We start from the raw sequence: 15,194 nt of genomic DNA on the forward strand, positions 1-15,194 counted from the left end.
TGACTTGATTCTTGCGACCCTCTGGTCTGCTGTTGGGAGTCTGTATAATGTTCTTTATTTCAGTCAGTGTATGCTTAATTTCTAGTTGGTTCTTTATCACAACATCGAGGGTCTCATTAGATTTCTTGAGGATCTCACTACATTTATCGGCGGTCTCACCAGTCTTCTTGAGGATCTCACTACATTTATCGGCGGTCTCACCAGTCTTCTTGAAGATCTCACTACATTTATCGGCGGTCTCACCAGTCTTTTCGAGGGCCTTATTAAATTTATCGGCGGCTTCTAGACAGTTCTTTAAAGACCTTAAAAGTGTGGTTTTGAACTCTATATCCAACAGTTTGCTTTCCTCCAATTCTGTTGTTTGTGTCCTGTTTCTTTGTCTTGGCATTTTTTTATGCTTCGCTGTGTCGATAGAGTGCCTTTCTGTGCTAAGTGTCCCAATTACCTGAGGTAGACACTCTTGGTGCACCCCCTTCTGGGCTTTGTGCACAGTCTTGTTGTAATTAAGCCTTGATTGTGGTAGTTATCACTGTGAGGAATTGACCTCCAGGCCAATTGGCTGTGAGAATCAGCTGTGTCTGCAGTGGGAGAACTTCTGTGCTGGAGACACCCCTCTGGGGCTAGACTTGCTTTGATGGGGCTTTGGTGCTCACTGAGTCTGCCCCCTGAGTGTGTCTTTTATGGTTCCACGGAGCTGCAAACTGGATGGCCCCACTCTGACCTCTGGGCTTCCTGGCTCCTGGATCTCTAGGGAGGTGCTAATCTAGCCTTTGCCTGAGGCTATCAGCAAAAGTCTCCCTGCAGGGCTTGGGCAGGGCGGGTCCCACGGGATCAACAGGGCGGGGTTAGCAATTATGGCTGCTCTCAGTCTTGCCCTCAGAGGCTCTGCTTGTCAGTGTCCCAGTAATCGCTGCAAGCCCCACAGAGAGAAAGCTGCCCTAGGGTTCTGAGCGATGCCAGACAGTCCCGCTTCTCCCATATGAGTCTGGGTCCCTAGAGACTCTCCCGGAACTGGAGCTCAGAGCCTGAGACTCCCTCCCGATTGAAAACGACAACCGCGCCCTCAGCCGCCAGCCCGCTCTGCATGCACTCGCACCTTAGTATTTTACTTCAGCACTGCGCCTCCTCTGAGTCTCGGTATGTTTTTCTCTTTCCTCCTAGTTGTACAACTTCCACTCAGCCAGCCTTCCTGTGGTTCTGGATGATGTCCGTTCCGTCTTTTAGTTGTATTTTTGAAGTGGTTGTTCGAGGCAGCAAACTCCGGTGTTTACCTATGCCGCCATCTTTACTACTTTCTTTCTGTTTTTGCTGTCCATACTTACTTAACCTCGTTTTCCTTTTCTCTCATGTTTTTTAACAGTATACCGCACGGGATATCAATTTAGGGACTCTGCTTTCACTCCGAAGGTTACTAGGCAACCATTTAGTGCCCTGAAATAGTTAATACCTCAAGACCTGTCTTAGCGGCTTGGACCACATCGCCGTATGATACCTGTTTTTGGCCATTGGGCTTATTATTACTTAGAAACTGTTGAACTGCTTGTCCCAGAGGATAAGCCACTTTTTTGATAACCATAAGTATCCCTACAGTGTTGTGTATACTGTAGAATGCCTCGTGTCAACAAATGTTGGTTATTAGGTTGTACAATGATGCTTGAGCTAAAATGGACCCTTAAGATGATAGTCTAGAACAGCCGTGGGCAAACTATGGCCTGCGGGCCAGATCCGGCCCGTTTGAAATGAATAAAACTAAAAAAAAAAAGAAAGACCGTACCCTTTTATGTAATGATGTTTACTTTGAATTTATATTAGTTCACACAAACACTCCATCCATACTTTTGTTCCGGCCCTCCGGTCCAGTTTAAGAACCCATTGTGGCCCTCGAGTCAAAAAGTTTGCCCACCCCTGGTCTAGAACGAGTGCGCCCCTTCATTTTAGAGATGAGGAAACTAAAGCCCAGAAAAGAAATTGGCTAAGTCCTCTCAGTATACAGCCTATGCAGGAGTCCAGTTCTCCAGATACCCCATAGGTTATAAGACATGGAGATGGGACTCTTGAAGATAAGATCAAAAAAGGTACCCAAAATGCTCAGATCCTTTTCCTTTAAGCCTTAGTGAAACACCAGAAATTATGATCATACAGTATTAAATAGAAAACTGAATCACTACTATAATCAATGACATTATGGATCAAAAAAGGGAAGCAATAATGTTTTCAAAATGTCAAGACTTACTGTTTCTTTCCAAAACCACCTTATCTATAGATCCGTCAATTGCTGAACAGCAATTATGATCCTTATAATAAGTCAAAATTTTTCTCAACTGCAGCAAATCTGCAATGGATTAGTCCTGTGACTTCATGGTTAGTTGTAGTAAAGAAATACTATACATGATAAATATGAATAAGAAATAAGATGAATATGAATAAGGAATATGATGTGCTATATCATGTGACTAGCATTTAGTATGATCAGCTTGCAAAATTGAGGTTACAGTTTTAAATTATCCTTGTCTTAGAGCTATTCACACATTTATTAAAATGCCACAGAATACATGTTTAGGTGCAGTTTGCCTAAAAGATGAAAGAATGACTTCTTTCAGAACATAATAGTAAAATTACCAAAAAAGAAAATATATTTCCTTTTTTAGTAGGGTCTTTCCCCTCTTTTTGAATTTATATTTTACCTTATCCTAAAGAGAATTTAGGAAGTGAATGTTACCACCATGGAATAAAATATGAAAAGGAATATGCTGTCCTACTATGTATGAAAGAGGCAGCATAGTGGTGTGGGAAGTCCAAGCTATACTAGTCTAAGTTCTACTTTTTCATGATTGTGACCTTGTTTTATCTATTAACTGGAGATAATAATACCTTCCCAGTCACCATACTAGTTGTTGTGAGTCAAATGGAAAATATTTATCAAAAATTCTGTGTTAATATGAGGTGGTATTTGTATGATTACATTTATTCTAGAATAAGAGGTCTAGAAAATATACTCTTAGGAATTAACTAGCAATCATGTGTTTGCTACAGGTTCAAGAGTATATAGACTAGTAAATGTTGCTATCATATCTTGAAACCTCCAGAAGCGATATTTTTTAAAGACATGGTATTAAACATATGGTCATCAAAAAGTGGAGGTAGGGCCAAAACCGGTTTGGCTCGGTGGATAGAGCATCGGCCTGCGGACTGAAAGGTCCCAGGTTCGATTCCGGTCAAGGGCATATACCTTGGTTGCGGGCACATCCCCAGTAGGAGGTGTGCAGGAGGCAGCTGGTCGATGTTTCTCTCTCGATGTTTCTAGCTTCTCTATCTCTCTCCCTTCCTCTCTGTAAAAAATCAATAAAAATATTTAAAAAAAAAAAAGTGGAGGTAGGAAATATGAACTCTAAAAGATAAAGGTAGGTACTTAATGTGTCTTTATTTTAAAATATATACAGAAAAATAACAATAGTTAACTCATTTGTTTAGCTCATAGTGCTAATGGTATAGGGGTGGGGTATGAGTTCCAGTTCCCAGAAAAGTTATCCAGAATCCCCTACCCAGCTAGATGACTTTCATATGAGATAAAATAAAATAAAAATAGACAAGCTAATATTGAAAACTACTGTTAGAGGAATAACTTAAAGACACATATTACCAACAGATCGTACATTCCATTTTTTAACTCTCATACACTGTCCATAGGTATAGAAACTAGTTTTTGAGAAGCAATTTAACAAATTTAACAACTTTAACACACTTTTCAATTTGTATATCTTTTGCACCAACAGTTCCATATATAAGCATTTGTCCTGCAAAACTATTTGTACAATATGCAAAGACATATCAACAAAGATGTTCAATGCAGTATTAATTATACTGGCAAATTGGAAATAACAACATTCATAAAAGTGGCTGGCTTTTTTTATTTTACATGATTATAAGAAAGGAAACATTTACAATTTGACTGATTATAACAGTGCTCTATATTCCTCTTTGAAACATCCCTGTGTTTGTTGAATATACCTTATTATACTGAACCACCCTCCCTACCCTCTGGGGAAAGAGGACCCAAATTAAAATTGGAATCATCTCTAAATAAGAATCTAACCATGGAAAAAAAAGTTAGCCATTTTTTTTTAAAAAAAGCACATTTGTCTTATAATTACAGATTTTTAGACAAATTTCTTGAATGAGGAAATACAAATTTTGTCATGTTTCTCTAGCAGTTTTTTTGATTCTCTAGGAACAAATTATGAGTAAACTCAATACCTGAATATGGTTTTTAAAGATATATTTTTATTTATTTCAGAGAGAGAGAGAGAGGGACAGAAACATCAATGATGAGACAGCATCATTCATCAGCTGCCTCCTGTAAGCCCCCCACTGGGGATCAAGCCCACAACCCAGGCACATGCCCTTGACTGGAATTGAACTGGAGTCCCTTCAGTCCACAGGCCGATACTCTATTCAGCTAGGGCAGTGATGGCGAACCTATGACACATGTGTCAGAGGTGACACGCGAACTCATTTTTTTTGGTTGATTTTTCTTTGTTAAATGGCATTTAAATATATAAAATAAATATCAAAAATATAAGTCTTTGTTTTACTATGGTTGCAAATATCAAAAAGTTTCTATATGTGACACGACACCAGAGTTAAGTTAGGGTTTTTCAAAATGCTGACACTCTGAGCTCAGAAGGTTCACCATCATTGAGCTAGGGCAATACCTGAATATGTTTTAATTCACTCTCATTTTCAATTAATTGACATAGTGAATGTGTCATTACTAAGCTGGTAGTGGATGCTAAGGTGCATTTAATCAATAATTCACATAGGGTGTTTGTGATGTCTCTATATGACAAGGGGCAAATAGCTTGAACCTGTGTATCACATGTGATTTTTGAAATGAACACCTTCAATAACAATAATTTTTATTTGTAATATTTTTCTATAACAAAATGATAAACACTAGAAAAAGAGGTTTTGTTTGGTAAACAATCATTTGTGACCTCAGACCTTCTCTATTAATATACTAGTAAGCTCACAGCAGATACTTCCACAATCATACATGAGGGATGGTGTGTGATGAGATTGAAATTAATATAAAGCTGCATACTTGACTAGCTCTTTTTGATTTAGTTTTTTAATATGGTGTGCCAATTTTGTGATTGTCATCATGTAAAAGTCCTCTTGAAATGAAAAATTGTGTCTTACCTCCAAATTAAATAATTTATTTGCAAAATTAAGTGTGAATAAATCCCATATCAAATTTCAAACTTTTACAAGTAAATGGTTTTCTCCAAGAACATATAAAAGTCAATAAAATTCTCTGACTTTTCACACACACAGAATAGCACTGGATAATGTGTACTGACTTGAGAAAATATCTACTATATAATTAAAAAATAAGTGACACTACATTATAATGTTATTTTATTTGTATAAAAATATATTATGATAGAAACATAGAAAACATTCGCAAGCATACCTAACAAGTTTAACTTCCCTGTAGGAGAGGGAATTTTGAGATGGGGATTAATGAGGGATTTAAAAAGTATATAGATAGATAGATAGATAGATAGATATATCTTCATTGATTTCAGAGACGAAGGGAGAAGGGAGAGAGAGATAGAAACATCAATGATGAGAGAATCATTGATTGGCTGCCTCCTGCATGTCCCCTGCTGGGGGATCAAGCCCGCAATCTGGGCATGTGCCCTTGACTGGAATCAAACCTGAGACAATTCAGTCCGCAGGCTGATGCTCTACCCACTGAGCAAAACCAGCTAGGGCAATGAGGGATTTAAAAAAAAAAATACCGTTTGCTTCTTTTAATGAGATGTACTGGTTGCTTTCATAATTAGAAAGTTATCATTCTTTTTGGAATTTTTAGACATGGTTGCTAACTCCTTACCCTCTAGTTTACATTCTATAAATTATGATTACACAGAGTCAAAGAGTGCAAGCAGCTTAATTGAAAATAAGAAGTTAGTTGAGAATTAATATTTCTAGTTTTGCATTCTGTCATTTATAAGCAAAGATTAGTCAAATGAGGGAAGAGCACCATAATTTCTTATACTTGTTTACAAAATGATCATTCTGTGGTGCCTTTTTTACTCTTTGAAACTCTAATTCATAAGAATGACATTAGTTATGTATGTCTACTTAGGGCGGGTTATACAATAATGTTATGATATTTCAAATTCCACAGTTAAAATGCTATTTCAAATGTTCTTTTTCAGTTTCAGTCAACAAAAAATGATGATTATGCCTCTGTTTTTAAACTTTTTTTGCTGTTGTTTTACATTGTTTCTTAATGTGAAAGAGTTTCCAGGTAGGGGAGGGTGAAGAAAACTTTATTAATGTTACTTAGATATTAAAGAAAAAAGACTAAAAATTATGACCAGAAATATTCATTTTAAACTGATGATACTGTTTCAGTCACTTTACCCTTTTTAAGTTTTGATTGTGGTGGAAAACACATCACATAAAATTGACCATCTTAATCATTTCTAAGTATACAGTTCAGTAGTGTTAAGTATATTCATAATGTTGTGAAAGCTGTCATTTTAATAAATTGGTTTTCATTAAAGACTTGTAACTCATTTACCCATGTCACTATGCACAGCAAGACTCTTAACTTCAGGTGATCTGGACACACAAAGTGAAGAGCTTCTATACCAGCTATATAATGCTGTCAATTAAGAGCTTCTATACCAGCTATATAATGCTGTCAATTAAGTGTTTAGTTCAAGAATTATAAAAGAATTATAGAATTATAAGATATTAAAAGAACTATAAAATAAAATTTAGTTTTATTGTAGTGCTTCTTATATTTTTACAACTCAGAATTTTAAGGCATATATATAGTTTTCAACAAGCAAAACCAACAGTTACTGTGCAAATTTGTAAAATTAAAAGAATTCTTTCCAAAAAATTTGCTAGAGGGATTCCAGACTTTAAGTTTGTCATTAATCTCATCAACACAGGGCTGTCAGAGAATCCCTTTGCCTGTCTCTTGAATGAGCTAAGAGGAAGAAAGGGTCATGCCAACTAGCACCATATAATAACAAAGAGAACCTGCTTCATCAGGTAAGATGGGTGTATTGGTAGGGTTAGGATGCATTTAAAGAATAAATTTACATTTTTTATATCTTTGTAAAATTACATTTTGTTGTATGTGAAAAAGTTTATTTTAGTACAGATATAGTGTTATTTTATACAGTTTTTAAAAAATATATATTTATTGATTTCACAGAGGAAGGAAGAGGGAGAGATAGAAACATCAATGATGAGAATCATTGATCGGCTGCCTCCTGCATGCCTCCTACTGGGGATGTGCCCACAACCAAGGTACATGCCTTTGATTGGAATCGAACCTGGGATTCTTCAGTCTGCAGGCCGACGCTACCCACTGCTCCAAACCGGTTAGGGCTCTAATGTATTTTTAATACTGCGAATTCCTATATTAAATATTAATATTAACTTCTAATTTTTTAGTCACCTGCTCTAGTGTCTAGGACAGTGGTCGGCAAACTGCGCCTCAGCAAACCGCGGCTCACAAGCCACATGCAGCTCTTTGGCCCCTTCAGTGTGGCTCTTCCACAAAATACTGGCTCTTCCACAAAATACTGACTTCTGCACATGGGCCATGAAGTTTCAATCTCACTGTACGTGCATGCCTGCATGTGGTATTTTGTGGAAGAGCCACACTGAAGGGGCCAAAGAGCCACATGTGGCTCACAAGCCGCAGTTTGCCAACCACGGGTCTAGGAGATCTGTCTGCCACCAGAACTATGATTCCCAGCATTCCTGGTGCTCCCCACACTCTGGGCTTCCGCTTCCGGTCCTGGGGCTGCCACCAGAACTATTCCCAGAATTCCTGGTGCTCCCCGCACTCTTGGTTTTCCTTCCTGCTCTGTCTCGGTCCCATGGCCTCCCACTCTGCCAAGTCCTCCAAGCCACCAGCTCTCTCTCTCCACTCTCCACTGGCTCTCCCGCTCTGCTCTCCACCTGGTGGCTTGGGGGGCGTCGCTCTCTCGGTCACTGGGAGTGACCGAGGGAGCCAATTCCCCACAAGCCGCCAGCTCTCCCACTCTGCTCTCTGCCCGGCACCTGTGTATGCAAATTAACCCACCATCTTTGTCGAGTTAATTTGTATACTCACTCCTGATTGGCTGGTGAGCATAGCAGAGGGATGGTCAATTTACATGTTTCTCTTTTATTATGTAGGACTAGAGGCCTGGTGCACAAAATTCGTGCATGGAGGGAGGGTTCCCTCAGCCCAGCCTGCACCTTTTCCAATTGGGGATCCCTTGGGGGATGTCCAACAGCCAGTTTAGGCCCGATTCCTGTGGGATTGGCAGTTGGACATCCCTCTCGCAATCTGGGACTGCTGGCTTTTAACTGCTTACCTGCCTGCCTGCCTGATCGCCCCTAACTGCCCTCCCCTGCCAGCCTGGTTGCCCCTAACTGCCTCTGCCTGCCTGCCTGCCTGATCGCCCCTAACTGCCCTCCCCTGCCGGCCTGGTTGCCCCCAACTGCCCTCCCCTGCCGGCCTGATCTCCCCCCCAACTATCCTCCCCTGCAGGTGTGATCTCACCCCCAACTACCCTCCTCTGCTGACCAATTTGGTTCTGATTGATCGGTTTCAATGCCAGTCAGCATCAAAAGCTCCACCTCCTAGGCAGCCAATAGCTCCCCACAGCACCCAGATTTGGTTCTGATTGGTTGGTTTCAATGCCAGTTAGCATCTAAAGCTCTGCCTGCTAGGCAGCCATTGGCTCCCCACAGCACCCAGATTTGGTTCTGATTGGTCGGTTTCTATGCTAGTCAGTGTCAAAAGTTCCACCTCCTAGGCAGCCATTGGCTCCCCACAGAACCCAGATTTGGTTCTGATTGACTGGTTTCTACGCCAGTCAATGTCAAAAGCTCCGCCTCCTAGGTAGCCATTGGCTCCCTACAGCACCCACATTTGGTTCTGATTGGTTGGTTTCTATGCCAGTCAGCGTCAGAAGCTCCACCTCCTAGGCAGCCATTGGTTCTTCACAGCACCCACATTTGGTTCTGATTGGTCAGTTCTATGCCAGTCAGCATTTCCGGGCCTATCTCTGGGCCTGATCAGAGAGGCAGGGCTGAACAGCAGCCCCACAGAGGCTGGGAGAGAGAGAAGCCCGGCTGCTGAAGCTCAGAAAGAAAGAGGGAGAGAAAGAGAGACGCAAGTACTGATCAACAGCTGCCACTGAGGCTGTGGATCAGACCCTGCCCCTCTCTCTGGGTCTCGGGCCCCTGGGCAGTCAGTGCTGGGTCGCCACAGCAACCCAGCTCTGACTGAAGGACTTCTGGGTTGGTCAGCCTTTGGTTGTGATCGGTTGTTACAACCCTAGCCTTTTATATATTAGGATAGCTGGTGTTAATATTTGAAAAACTACAACAACCAAAAAAACCACTCTAAAACAAAAAATATATAATTTACAAATCTACAGAAGGTGGCCAAGTATTCACTGTATGACATGGATTCATGAAAAGCAATCTTACTAAATAAACTTATTTTCTTAAAAAATGGCAAAAAGAAGTATAGTAGTAGATTTAGTTAAGTATACCATATTGCTGACCCTATGAAAAATTGTAATTTAGAGAAAACTCAGTTGTTTGCTCCAGGCTTGTTTAATATACTCAGGTTACTTATACAGTTATACTTGCCATATATGTACAATGTCAAGTTCTGACTTATTCACTTATTATTTAATCACAAACTACACACTACTCTTAATTTTATGTGACCAAGTTACTGAGGGATTGGAACTTGGTGGGGGTATAAACATAAAATGCCAAATTTTTCTCTAGTCACATCTCCCACTGTACTGTTAAATACCCTCTCCTCCTGGGCAGATTTCATAGTTTTCATGTGGGTTTTTTTTTTCAACTTACTCAAAGTCCACTCTGGCCTACTTTAAAAGTTTGGTGTTTTAAAACTTCCTTCATTGTTGGGCAGACTTGTAGCCACAGGGATCTGAAATGAGGAAGGGAGTATAGTCATCTTTTCGTTCGTTCTCCCTCTTCAAGCCCCTACAGATTGGGCCAGCTGGGTTACAGGCTTGATCCCAGGAGGGGGCATGCAGGAGGTAGCCATAGATGTTCCACTCTCACAAGGATGTTTCTCATTTCCCTTCTCCCTTCTTCTCTCTGAAAATCAATAAAAAAAATACATTTTTTAAAAAGATTGGGCCAGGGAGAGTGTCTCATTCTAGGATATTTTTTCCTCTTTTTCAAGGCTCACTCTTCTGGTGTTGGGGGCTAGAAGTAGGACTAGAAGAGAAACAAATGTTGATATTTAACTACTCTCTGTTTTGGTTATCTCTGCTTCTTCAGCTGACATTGACTGACTGATGCTCTTACTGCTTCTCACATAGCATGCATTCTTAATTTCGTGGCTGAAAGGGGCCTCTGCATTGTACTAATTCCCTGACAGGAAATTATGGATCCTTGCTATTATTGTCTCCTTTGTCAGTAGGCCTCCCTTCTGGGTAGGACATTGCAAAAGTAGTTCAAGCCCCAATATCTTTTTGGTGTTACTTGACCTATCAAAAATTCACGTATGTGTACTGGGGTTGTTATAAAAATATACTTTTTACTATAAAGGTCTGGATCGATAAAGTTTGAAAGCCACCAGTGGAAGAGGAAAATAAGCAAAGAGATAATTACAATACAGTGTGATAAATCCTATGCACAGGGTTGGGAGGCTACCCCAGATAGGGTAAAGGGCTTAAGGATGAGATTCTTTTTAAAATATATATATTTTATTGATTTTTACAGAGAGGAAGGGAGAGGGATAGAGAGTTACAAACATTGATGAGAGAGAAACATTGATCAGCTGCCTCCTGCACAACCCCCACTGGGGATCAAGCCCGCAACCAAGGTACATGCCCTTGACTGGAATCAAACCCGGGACCCTTCAGTCCGTAGGCCCACGCACTATCACCTGAGCCAAACCAGCTAGGGCAGGATGATATTCTTGAGCTGTATCTTAAAAGGTAGGCAAATTGATATAAATGTGGAGTAAAATATTTCCAGCAAAGGAAATAGTGTAAAGGTTCAAATATTCTTGTGACAAAAGGGATAAGTATAGTAGTAACAAGCGGAAGGGGCCAGATGAGGAGGCTTCCACTCTTCACCATACTGAGGAGTTTGGATTTTATATTGAAGTCAGTAGAGAGCCATTGAAGGATGAGGAAGTGACAAAATTTAATTCCTATTTCAGATAGAACACTTGACAGCGCTGTGGACAACAGATTTGAGGCTAGTGATAGGAGGCAGAAAGTGGAGAACCAGAGGCTTGGAGAGCAATTAAGAGGCATAATGAAGGCTATTATAATAAAGAAGAGAGATTTTAAATAGCACTGAAGGGGACAGGAAGCACAAAACTGAGTGGCTATTTGGATGTGAGGGGTAAGGAAGAGTCTGTCTCAGACCCTAGCTTTCTGGCTTAAGCAACGAAGACAAAGGTACTGGTCTTCACTTAGGAAATATGAGAGGACTAATGGTTGGTGATAGAGTGAACAGTTAGGAATAATTATTAAACATTTAATTAGCACCTACATAGCTAATGTCAGACATTGAGATAAATGTTAGGACTGAGAGTGTGGATGAAGGAGAAAGGATAAGGTAAAAAGACATACTCTGGAAGAAACACAGAGAAGGTGATGAATTACGGTTTCTGTAAAACCTGCTGTATGTTGTCCAGCTTGAATTGATGTTTTATCTTTCTAAACCTGTACTGCATAAGTTTATCACACAGTTGAGCATATGCATTGTTAATTAGTGGTTTTGTTTATGTTTCATCTTTCCAATACATTGTAATACATTTATAGAGAGGGATAATAATGTTCCCTTCATATTACCTGCTTATAGATATCAATATAAGGCAACACTATGTCTAAGAGATGGATTGGAACTTTATAACCATGTAGAGTTCTATATAATGAAATGTCCTGCCATCCCTTCAAGTTTCTCTTGTATGTTTAAGGCAGCGGTCCTCAACCTGTGGGTTGCGACCCCTTTGGGGGTCAAATGACCCTTTCACAGGGGTCACCTAAGACCATCGGAAAACACATATATAATTACATATTTTTGTGATTAATCACTATGCTTTAATTATGTTCAGTTTGTAACAATGAAAATACATCCTGCATATCAGATATTTACATTACAATTCCTAACAGTAGCAAAATTACAGTTATGAAGTAGCAACGAAAATAATTTTATGGTTGGGGGTCACCACAACATGAGGAACTGTATTAAATGTCACGGCATTAGGAAGGTTGAGAACCACTGGTTTAAGGGGAATCTGTCTCATCTGCTACTGAGTTGTTTCTCTGTGATCCATACCCCTCCTTACCACTCAGTTATGCCTTGGGTTACACTCAGTTGCTGTTGCCACCCAGAATTCTGAGCTTACTATCTTTGATAAAACGATGTTGCTGCTGCTGCTGCCAGATGGATCTCAGAGAAGAGGTGACATGAGGAAGGTTACACTTCCCCTTACTGCACTTTAATTTTCTTCCACATCATCAACACAAAACTTATTCACATATAATGCTTTACTAAAGGGAGGGGGAAGATTAAAGGAAGTATCATTGCTGACTCCCTGTTTTATTACTTATTCCTATCCTGAACTATCCAGGTAAACCCATCCATTTAGGGTGACAGAAGAGCAGCGTGAGTAAACAATGACTATTTCTGGGCTTCTTTCCAAGCAATGATAGTGAGGGATAATATAGGCAGGATCATGTATATCTGTTACTCCATAGTTTTTTTCCCATGCTGGCTGGACCAAAGTCAGGGAAGAAGCAGCAGGTAAGCATTATCCAGAAGCTTCCTTAAAAGTGCAAACTAGCCAAACCGGTTTGGCTCAGTGGATAGAGCGTCTGCCTGCGGACTGAAGGGTCTCAGGTTCCATTCCGGTCAAGGGCGTGTGCCTTGGTTGCGGGCACATCCCCAGTAGGAGGTGTGCAGGAGGCGGCTGGTCGATGTTTCTCTCTCATCAATGTTTCTAACTCTCTATCCCTCTCCCTTCCTCTCTGTAAAAAATCAATAAAATATATTTTTTTTAAAAAAAAGTGCAAACTACAGCCCGGCTGGTGAGCTCAGTGGTTGAGCATTGACCTATGAACCAGGTCAAGATTTGATTCTTGGTCAGGGCATATTCCTAGGCTTCATTAATCAATTTTTATTGATTTCAGAGAGGAAGAGAGAAGGAGAGAAAGAGAGAGATAGAAACATAAATGTCGAGAGAGAATCATTGATTGGCTGCCTCCTGCACACCTCCCTCTGGGGATCTAGACTGCAACCCAGGCATGTGTTCTAACAGGAATCAAATTGAACTGTGACCTTCTGGATAAAGAAAAGTTTATTCTTATCCTTTGTGGCATCTATTGCAGTACAAAGTCCTTATCCTAGGGAGGACCCTTCTTATGACTCAACTCTTAATTTCTGTTCATTTCATTTTTATATAATTTTCCTTTAAAGTAGTATCCTATTGTCATGGCTACTGGGAATGGAATATGCAGAATACAACATTGACTGAGACCTTTCAGGTTCTTGGTCAAGCTGTTGCACAAAATAATGTTATTTGAGGACATGCCATATTGATTTACTTAGCTTTATAGTAAATCTTAAAGCCAGGTAGTGTAAATTATCCAACTTTATTTTCTTTAAGAAAAAAGACAATTTTTTTAAAAAATATATGTTTTATTGATTTTTTACAGAGAGGAAGGGAGAGAGATAGAGAGTTAGAAACATCGATGAGAGAGAAACATCGATCAGCTGCCTCCTGCACATCCCCCACTGGGGATATGCCCGCCACCCAGGCACATGCCCTTGACTGGAATCGAACCCGGGACCTTTCAGTCCGCAGGCCGATGCTCCATCCACTGAACCAAACCGGTTTCGGCAAGAGAATTTTTTTTAAAGAATTTTTTTCCCTTGCTTTGGATTAAATTCGAAGTGTCCTTTCTTGTTGACCTCTAAGTAGAAAAGAGGCAAAACCCAAATCCAAGTAAGTCGTCATGGTAGGGTATTTATGGGCATCTGAGGGACTCAGCAGGATGTTTGTTCTTCTAGTTATACACTTTTGATTGGAATGGGAATATGTGACAAACCACGAAGTTATTTTTATCCCATTATTACCTAAGGCTGCTTTGGCCTTTGGCACATGCAAAAGATTTTGGTATCATCCTTTTAGCTTTATTCATTAAAAAAAATACATTGTAGCAGTTGCTGCAGAAAATATTTTCCATACTCTGGGACTCATGCTACTTATTTTTCTTATATATTCTATAGCTGAACAGTGAGTTTAGTACACATACAAGAACTCAATAAATGTTAATTAAATAAAATTTGGCTCATTCCAAATCATGAAATTAGAATGCTAAAAGAAGCATTAAAGCTCATATGGCTCAATCCTCCATTTGACCATAAGGTTTCCCACTAAACACTTGTCTACTATCATGATAGGGCACTCACAGCCTCAAACATTTAGAGCAATTCATTCCATGCATTTCTCCCAAAATCCATTGAAAAGTAAACTGGCTGTTATTGCACAAGGAATAACGAAGACTGTGGTCTAAAAATAAGATTACTGTCATCCTCTTTTTTTGTTTTTTAATCCTCACCTAAGAATATTTTTCCATTGATTTTTAGAGAGAGTGGGAGGGAGAGACAGAGAGAGAGAAATATCGATGTGAGAGACACACACTGATTGATTGCCTCCCACATGCACCCTGACCAGGGCCCAGGGTTGAGCCTGCAACTGAGGTATGTGCCCTTGACTGGAATCAAACCTGGTACCCTTCAGTCCATGGGCCAGTGCTCTATTCATTGAGCCAAACCAGCCAGGGCCTCATTTTACAATTTATATGACTTAGAGTCAGACTGTGAGGAAGAGCAGTTTAGGAAGACATAATTGCAGGAGTACAACTATTTCACCAGATTTTTGATACCCCCTCCCCTCCACCAAAATGAGAATTTATTTCAACTAGAGCAAATGTCATACAGGCAGTATAATACTTTTACAGTATAGAGTAGCTTTAAATGTGTCGTTTTTCTATTATCTAACTATAAGTTGCCTGGGTTAAAATAATACTTTCTGATTTATTCATTTCCAGGTGAGTCTACCACCTAGAACATAAATTGCTCAAACTTGGACACTT

The 15,194-nt window shown here is 39.9% G+C and overlaps 1 protein-coding gene across 4 annotated transcripts in view; it reads left to right on the forward strand.

The window, feature by feature from the left end:
* Positions 1-15,194, forward strand: part of SLC25A12 (solute carrier family 25 member 12) — a 171,523-nt gene that overhangs the window by 62,715 nt on the left and 93,614 nt on the right. For 3 of the 4 annotated variants that reach the window (XM_081095645.1, XM_081095647.1, XM_081095648.1), the window contains one exon: positions 6,975-7,077. The exons of the other annotated variant lie outside the window; for it this stretch is intronic. The gene's annotated coding sequence lies outside the window, so the exon portion shown is untranslated. Of the gene's footprint in view, positions 1-6,974; positions 7,078-15,194 lie in introns of those variants that run through there. 4 annotated transcript variants of the gene reach the window in all.

This window comes from Myotis nattereri, assembly GCF_964212035.1.
Source record: "Myotis nattereri genome assembly, chromosome: 7".
NCBI classification, from domain to species: Eukaryota; Metazoa; Chordata; class Mammalia; order Chiroptera; family Vespertilionidae; genus Myotis; species Myotis nattereri.